Source organism: Podarcis gaigeae (genome assembly GCF_964106915.1).
Source record: "Podarcis gaigeae genome assembly, chromosome: W".
NCBI lineage: Eukaryota > Metazoa > Chordata > Lepidosauria > Squamata > Lacertidae > Podarcis > Podarcis gaigeae.
Genome location: NC_139695.1, coordinates 12,765,874 through 12,775,384, shown reverse-complemented (window position 1 = coordinate 12,775,384; position 9,511 = coordinate 12,765,874).

Here is a 9,511-nt window from a genome sequence, read left to right as displayed (position 1 = left end):
GAGAGGACACCCTTGTCTTGTACCTTTAGTTATTGTAATATTTTCACATTGGGATACTGCCAGGGAGATAAAGTCCATCTGAGCCCCCAAGCCGGCTGCTGGATGATCCATCGACCTCCCGTAGATACAGTATCAGCAATTAGTGACACGAAGCCTAAGAAATAGCTTGCACACTCTGTCAGCAGAATTCACACAGCAAAAGTTGCACTCAGGAGGGTATCATTTAGAATGTTTATTCAGCGTTGGTCAGAACAAAGAACAAACGTGACTGCCTGCTAGCATGTTCTGGCGCAGAGAGAGAAAACGAAAGCAATAGCAAACATAAACATCCTGAGAACAGGAAATACGCAGACTCACAAGCCTGCTCCCTTTTAAGGTGGAACGGAAATATCCTAACAGTTAACTATTAGTTTTGCTCTTTGTTCTGTATATATTGCCTTAATACCATTTAAAAACAATTGTCCCATATCCATCATTTCTAAGTTTTTTATCAAAGGCCTTCTCTGCATCCACAAATATCAACATTGCTTGCTTATCATTCCTGGCAGTCAGATATTCCATTATATTAATTATATTTCTTATGTTACCTTTCATCTGCCTGCCTGGAAGAAAACCTGCTTGATCGTTATGTATCAATTCTTTTAATACCTTTTTCATCCTATTTGCTAATATACTTGCAAACAATTTATAATCATTATTCAAAAGCGAAATAGGCCTATAGTTTTTAACTTGAGACAAATCAGAATCTTGTTTAGGGATAAAAGTAATATAAGCTTCCTTCCATGTTTCTGGTATTTCTTTTTTTGTTAAAATATTATTCATCACTTCTTTCAACGGTACAAGTAGAATGTCTTTCATTTCTTTATAAAACCTCGCACTAAATCCATCCGGCCCTGGTGTCTTTCCACTTTTCAATTCTTTAATTGCACAGTTAATTTATTCTATCTCGATTGTCTCGTTCAGTTTATTCTTTTTCTCCGTCGGAATTTTCTGCACCTCTTTTTCCTTTAAAAAATCTTCTATTTTTTTAATATTACCTTTTTCTTTTCTTTTATATAAATGTCTCTAGAAATCCACAAATCCTTTTCTAATTCCTTTCGGATTATCTATCTCTTGATCTTCAACTATAATTTTTTGAATTGTGTTTTGCTCTTTCCTTTTTTTAATCTGCCAAGCCAGAAATTTTCCTGATTTATTTGCAAACTCAAAATTCCTCTGTCTCATCCTTTTGATGTTCCATTCTACTTCTTTGTTTATTATCATCACAAATTGCGATTGTAGAGTTTTAATATTCAATTTCAATTTCTTGTCCTCGGGTCTGGTAATTAACTTCTTCTCATTCTCCATTATTTGTTTTAAGATTTCTTTTTTCCCTTTTTCTCTAAATTTATTTTTGATTGTATTTTGTTGAATAAAGAAACCTCTCATCACTGCTTTACCAGCGTCCCAGACTGTACTCATTTTTGTTCCTTGATTCATATTATTTATGAAGTAGTCCTTCAAACACTTTTGCGTGTTTTCCACTATTTTCTGATCATCAAATATATTTTCATTTATTCTCCACCGTAAAGATTGTTCCTCAAATCCTCTTACTATGCATTTTATTGCATTATGATCCGAAAGTACTTTAGGTTGGATTTCAATCTTTGATATTCTTGGTGTTAATTCATTAGATATCCATATCTGATCAATTCTGGACATTGACTGATTTGCCTCAGAATGGAAGGTGAATTGTTTTTCTAATGGGTGTCTCAGTCTCCAAATATCAATTAAATTGCAGTTTTCTACCATTGAAAAGAATGTTTTTGGTAGCTTTCCTTCCTTTGTTTTCCCTGTTGCTCTTAATCTATCCATTTCCATTGACACTACTGCATTCATATCACCCATTATTATAATCTTTTGATCCAAATATTCAAATAGTCTTTCCTCCAAATCTTTGAAAAAGTCCATTTTATTATCATTAGGTGCATACACTCCGACAATTATTAATTTTTCGCCTTGCCATTTGACTTGTACTGCAACAATTCTGCCCTCTTCGTCCTTGAAAATCTGTTGAGCCTCCAATTTATTTTTTATGTATAATACCACCCCTCTCCTTTTGCTTTTATCAGGTGAAATAAATTCATTTCCTAATTTTTTATTAATTAAAAATTTTCTATGTTTTCTCGTCACATGTGTCTCCTGTAAACAAATAATGTCTAATTTTTTTTAAAGTATTGTTGAATTTTATTTTGTTTTTTTCCTATCGTTCATCCCATTAACATTCCAAGTCCATAATTTCAATGCCATGATGATTCCCAATTAATTTTATTAATAAATTTTAAATTCTGTTTCTCCTCTTCCTCTGCTTTTTCCTCCTCTTCCTCCCTATCCTCTTCAGATTCTTGAGAGCCTCCTCCTTCTGCCCCTGCTCCCATCGCTGCCACTTCTTCTTCTTCTCTTCCTAACTCTCTGTATCTTCTCAGGAACTTGTCCATTTCGTCTGGTCTTGTAAGCCTATGTCATTTCCCTTTATAAGGAAATGAAAGCTCCTCTGGAAATTCCCAATTAAAATCAATTTTGTTTTTCCTCAATATTTGCACCAGGTGTTTATATTGGTCGCCTTTTTTTAATAAACAAAGTGGGACGTCTTTAAAAATAATTATATAATTTCCATCAATATTCAATCTTTTTTCTCTATTCTTTTGCAAAATTAAATTCCTTATTTCTCTATCCTTAAAAATAATCAGACATTCTCCGGGAAATTTCTTTGCTTTAGTTGTCCTGACCTTAATTCTGAAAGCGTTTTGTATTGTCTTTGCGACGTCCTCCTCTTGCATCTCTAACCATTGGGCAATCTCTGTAATCAATTTCTCCTTTATTCTTTCTCCTTGAACCTCTGGCTCCGATCTAAATCTTGGATTATTTTCTCTCTGCCTCAGTCCATTCATGGCAATTGAGTTCCACAGTTCCTCTTGTGCTCTATTCACCTCTGACACCTCTGCTTTGATTTTCTCCTCTTTTTTAATTTCCCTAACATCTAATTTGGTCTTTTTCATCCCTTCTTCCAAATTTTGTGTCCTTTTTGTCATCTCCTTCATTTGTCCTTTTATCTCATTAACCATTTCATCAATTTTTTTAACAGTCACATCTATTTTTTTATCCATTTGTTCCAATTTTGTTTCAATATTTTTCTCACTTTTTTTTATTTCTAACTTAAGATCTGATTTAAGCTCTGTAAACATCTTTATTAAGTCTCCTTTAATTTCAGATTCTTGCTTAGAACTCTTCCTTTCTGCAGGTGTCCCTCCTTCACCTTTCTTCTGTATGTGAGACATTCTGATTAAATATCTTCTGCCACCTATGTAACTGTTCCAATTTAACTCCAATAAAAGTATCCACCAGAGGGAGCTAAGTAAAAACAAAAACCCAAGGCCACAAGATCCGGAATTTAGATCAATTAAAAATTCAGAGGGTTACTTCACTTTCTTCTTGCCACTTGCATGGCCACATCCAATATTTTTAATTATATTCCACAAAACCACTAATACAAAAAAAATGTCCCTCACTCTTAAAAAAAGTTTAAAAATAAAAGCAAAACAAAAATAAAAATTCCCAAACCAAGTCCCTCAAAAGAAGCAAAGAGAAACAAAAAGTCTATCCATATATATAAAAAAAGGAAAAAAGGAAGAAAAAGTCGAAAAAGCAAAATAAACAAAAAGAGTGGGGGTGCAGTCTCCAATAAATCCAAAGAGGGAGAAAACCACGCTAAATATGTCCCATATATACTTAAACTTAGCAACCAAAAGAGCAGTTTGTGTCTTCTTATCGTATGGTAATACAAGGGAAGAAAAGGTAAATACACGCTTAAACAAAGACTTCAAAAGTTTGTAATCTATGCTTCTTGCTTGTTGCGCAGCTCTTTTAAAATTGAAAGTAAAAAACAACCCGAAGGTCCTTTGTCAACGTTTCCCATTGATTTCACATAAAGACTGTCCACAAAAAGAAAAATTATCACCTCTATCCCCTCTGTCCACCTTACTCCTTAATAGGAGCCAAATAAAAAGAATCAAAAAGAGATAAATCCAATGTTAAAGAAAGAGGAGGCTTCGCCCTGCCAGATATGAGATTGTACTACGAGGCAGCATGTTTATGCTGGGTAAAAGAATGGATAAAGTTAGAAAACAATGAATTACTGGACCTTGAAGGCTTTGATAATAGATTTGGGTGGCACGCGTACCTATGGTATGATAAAAAGAGGGTTCACAAAGGATTTGGAAACCACATCTTCAGTGGTTCTTTAATAGAGGTTTGGGAAAGATATAAAAATATATTGGAACCCAAAGTCCCGCACTGGTTGTCCCCGTTGGAGGTAATGAGTGTTAAGAAGATTAATATGAGAGAAAAATGGGGCACATATGGTGAATTGGTGACTAATGAAGGAGGGAAATGGAAACTGAAGCCATACGAACAAATCAAAGAGCATATATATGATTGGCTGCATTACTTTCAAGTAAATGAAATATTCAAAAAAGATTTGAAGGAAAAAGGTTTTGTGGAAAAAGAATCAATTTTCCAAAAAGACATAATAAACAATGAGTATAAAACTCTGTCAAAAATGTATAAGATATTGCTGGAATGGAATACGAAGGATGAAGAGGTTAAATCGGTAATGATACAGTGGGCAAAGGATTTTGGGTATAATATTCAATTTGAGGAATGGGAAAAATTGTGGAAAGAGAATATAAAATTTACGGCATGTACGTTATTGAAAGAGAATGTGATGAAAATGTTTTATAGATGGTATATGACACCTGTAAAACTAGCAAAGATGTATAAGGTTGATAACAAATGTTGGAAATGTAAAGATAAAGAAGGGACGTTCTTTCATCAGTGGTGGGAATGTAAGAAAGTGAAAAGCTTCTGGGAAATGATATATAATGAGATGAAAAAAATGTTAAGATATACTTTTGTGAAAAAACCAGAAGCTTTTCTTTTAGGTATTGTAGGAAAGGACATAAGAAGAAAGGACTATAAGCTTTTCCAATATGCGGTAACGGCAGCCAGAATCCTGTTGGCCCAGAAATGGAAACAAGAGGAGATACCGACGATAGAAGAATGGAGATTAAAATTGATAGACTATGCGGAATTGGACAAATTAACTGGGAAAATCAGATATACTAAAGACCAAAAGTTCATCGAGGACTGGGGAAAATTGGTGGACTATCTGAAAAACATATGTGGTGTAAACACAACGCTAGTGGGTTTTCAAGAGGCACTGTAAAAAAACAAATAAGTATTGTTTATTAGAAATAATGGGAGCAAGGAGGAACAATGGCAATACGAAAAAAGGGAATGTATATTAAAGGTATAAATATGGATGATTGTCAGAGACGCTGAAGGAAGTTCAAAACAGTCATAATTTGTTGTATTCGGGTTAAAATGTATAACTGGATGAAAATTAATAAAATTTATTATAAAAAATAAGAAAAAAAGAGATAAATCCAACCGCCAAAACAAAACCGTTTGTCTTAACTCACTATTCCGTTCTGTTCCGTTCCGTTCTGAGAATAATCCCTGTGTATTCTTAGGAATCCAGACAAGGCTGACCTCCTTTTTTTCCACCTTGTCTGTGTCGAATTAGATGCAATTAGATTATATTTTAGTCCTTTTTTTAAAAAAGTTTCCAATTCGATTTCTTAGTTTGGAGAGCCGATCGCTCCAGCGTACAAGCTCGGGGCTTCACTCCTGGAGGTTAGCAATGGCGTCCCGCTGCCTGCCTTTTACCCCGCCGCTCTCGTCTCCTCTAAAAAAAGAGGTTACCTGGCGGCCGGGGGAATCGCTCAACGGCCATGCCAGGATCCTGGCCCCTGAATCTCCTTCCAGGGGTGTGTTGGGGGGCTGTGGTGCCCTTGTAGCACTGTTTCTTGTAAACAAATTATATCCAAATTCTGTCTTGCCAGTACGTGATAAACTTGATTCCTCTTAAAGCGTGAATTTAGACCATTCACATTCCAGGAGTAGATTTTCAAAGACATCCTAATTTGTTAGGGGCCCACTGCCCCTGCCCCTAATGAAGGAGAACTTTCCAGTCCAAGCTCTTTTGCGTTTTTCTCCAAAAATCTTTCTTTCTCTCCGACAGCTGTTATTCTTTGTTTCCTTCCTTGAAATTTAAAAGATAGTCCTTCCGGGAACTCCCACCTGAAGAAAATGTTCTTTTTTCTTAGGGCACTGGCCAAATCCGTATAATTATTTCTCAGGGCCAAAAAGTATGTCGGAATGTCCCATAACGCTGTAAGGATGGAGATGAAGCAAATATCAACTGGATCCTTCAGATGGAGGATGAATGACACCTTATTTAGAGATGAAGAAGTGTATAAAAAAGTTTGAGAGACTATTTTGAAATAAACATGAACACCAATGTTGAAAAAAGAGTAATCTGGGACGCAAGCAAAGCTGTTATGAGAGGATTTTTGATACAACAGAATGCAATAAAGAAGAGAAGCCAAAATGAGGAAAAAGATAAAATTTTGGAGAAAATAAAAGAAGGGGAGAAGAAGTCGCAGGAGATCCTGAGAGAAATAAAACTATATCAAGTACAATACATGGAACTGATGAATCAGGAAATAGAATGGAAAATTAAACAAATGAGACAAAAGACATTTGAATCAGCGAATAAATGTGGAAACTGCTGGCTTGGCAAATGAAAAAAAGACAAAAATTAAACACCATTACAAATTTAGAAGTGGAAGGAAAGAACATACATAATCCAATTGAGATTAGAAATTGCTTCCAGAGGTACTTTAAACAATTATACTCACAAGGGCCACAGAAAGAAATGGATATAGACCGATTTCTGAGGACAAATGGATTACAAAAAATCTCTCAAGAAAGTAAATTAATGCTGAATTATAAAATATCTGAACAGGAAGTAGAAGGTGCCATCCAAAATATGCAACTAGGCAAGTCTCCAGGACCGGATGGGCTGACTTCCAGATACTATAGATCTTTGAAGGAGTGGTTATTACAACCCTTGAAGGAAGTCTGCAATGAAATTTTGGAAGGGAAAAGGGCACCAGAGTCGTGGAAAGAGGCGTATATCACACTTATATAGAAAACAGAGACTGAAAAGACTCAACTTAAGAACTACCGCCCCATATTGTTATTAAATGTGGATTACAAAATTTTTGCTGACATTTTGGCCAAGAGATTGAAAAAAGTATTGATGGAAGAGATTCACAAGGACCAAGCGGGCTTTCTCCCGGGAAGACATTTGTCTGACAACTTGAGGAACATAATTGACATTTTGGAAAAGCTAGAAGTGAATATAAACACTAAAGCAGTTCTGATATTTGTAGATGCGGAGAAAGCTTTTGACAACATCTCTTGGAGTTTTATGAAAAAGAACCTACAGGGGATGGGGGTAGGCCAAGGTTTTGAAAATGGTATAGGTGCAATATACTCTGAACAAAAGGCCAAACTAATTGTAAATAATGTGGTTACGGAAGAATTCAAGATAGAAAAAGGGACACGACAGGGGTGCCCAACTTCCCCATTGCTTTTTATTTCGGTCCTGGAGGTTTTGCTGACCATGATTAGAAGGGACCGGCTGGTTAAAGGTATACAGGTCGGAGCTAAACAGTACAAACTAAGAGCATTTGCAGACGACTTAGTATTGACGTTACAGGAGCCAGAATCTAGTACTAAAAGGGTTTTAGAACTAATTCAAGAATTTGGTCAAGTGGCAGGATTTAAATTGAACAAGTTAAAAACTAAGGTTTTAGAGAAAAATTTAACATCAATTGAAAGAGAGAGGTTTCAGAATGAGACGGGTTTGACCGTGGTTAAGAAAGTGAAATACCTGGGGATAAATATGACAGCTAAAAATGGGAACTTATTTAAAGATAACTATGAAAAATGCTGGATGGAAGTGAAAAAAGATTTAGAAATCTGGTCAAATTTAAAGCTTTCCTTGTTGGGTCGAATTGCAGCTATAAAGATGAATGTATTGCCTAGAATGTTGTTTTTGTTTCAAACGTTACAAATTGTGGACAAGATGGATTGTTTCAAGAAGTGGCAGAAAGATATTTCTAGATTTGTCTGGCAGGGCAAGAAGCCCAGAATAAAATTTAAGATATTAACTGATGTAAAGGAAAGGGGTGGATTTGCCCTGCCAGACTTTAAACTTTACTATGAATCAGCAGCATTCTGCTGGTTGAAAGACTGGCTGTTTCTTGAGAACACAGACATTTTGGATTTAGAAGGTTTTAACAATGTTTTTGGATGGCATGCATATTTGTGGTACGACAAGGTTAAAGCACATAAAGCATTTAAAAACCATATTGTCAGGAAAGCATTGTTTAATGTTTGGATAAGATATAAGGATTTATTGGAAAATAAAACCCCAAGGTGGTTGTCACCAATGGAAGCAAAAGCTCAGAAAAAGCTCAATATGGAGGCCAAATGGCCGAAATATTGGGAAATTTTGGAACAAGAAGGAGATAGATTGAAACTGCAGAGTTTTGAGAAATTAAAAAACAAAGTGCGAGATTGGCTTCATTATTACCAGATAATGGAGGCATATAATTTGGACAAGAAAATTGGCTTCCAGGTGGAAAAATCAAAATTAGAAACAGAGCTGCTGGAACCTAAAACTAAGATTTTGTCAAAGATGTATAACTTGCTGTTGAAATGGAACACTCAGGATGAAACGGTGAAATCTGCTATGATTAAATGGGCACAAGATGTTGGACATAACATTATGTTTGCTGACTGGGAACAGTTATGGACCACAGGTATGAAGTTTACGGCATGTAATGCCTTAAGAGAGAATATTATGAAAATGATTTACAGGTGGTACATGACCCCAGTCAAGCTTGCAAAAATTTATCATTTGCCCGATAATAAATGTTGGAAATGCAAAGAAAATGAAGGTACATTCTTTCACCTTTGGTGGACGTGCCCAAGGATTAAGGCTTTCTGGGAAATGATTTACAATGAAATGAAAAAGGTATTTAAATATACCTTCCTGAAGAAACCAGAGGCCTTTCTCCTGGGCATGGTCGGCCAATTGGTGCCAAAGAAGGATAGATCTTTCTTTATGTATGCCACAACAGCAGCAAGAATACTCATTGCAAAGTACTGGAAGACACAGGATCTACCCACTCTGGAAGAATGGCAGATGAAGGTGATGGACTATATGGGATTGGCAGAAATGACTGGCAGAATCCGAGACCAGGGAGAAGAGTCGGCGGAAGTAGATTGGAAGAAATTTAAAGACTATCTACAGAAATATTGCAAAATTAATGAATGTTAGAATGATGTCGGATAGAAACTAAGTGGTTTCCAGCTGTAATGCTTTAAGAGAATATGGAAAAAAAAGTTTAGAAATAGGTTAAAATTTATTGATAAGGATTTGCTGAATTAACAATTTGAATTGGAATACAAAAAAGGGAGGTACGAGGAGGTCTGGGAAATAAGTTAATGGAAAATAAGTAATGGAAACTTTGTGTGTTTTTAATTATTTTCATTT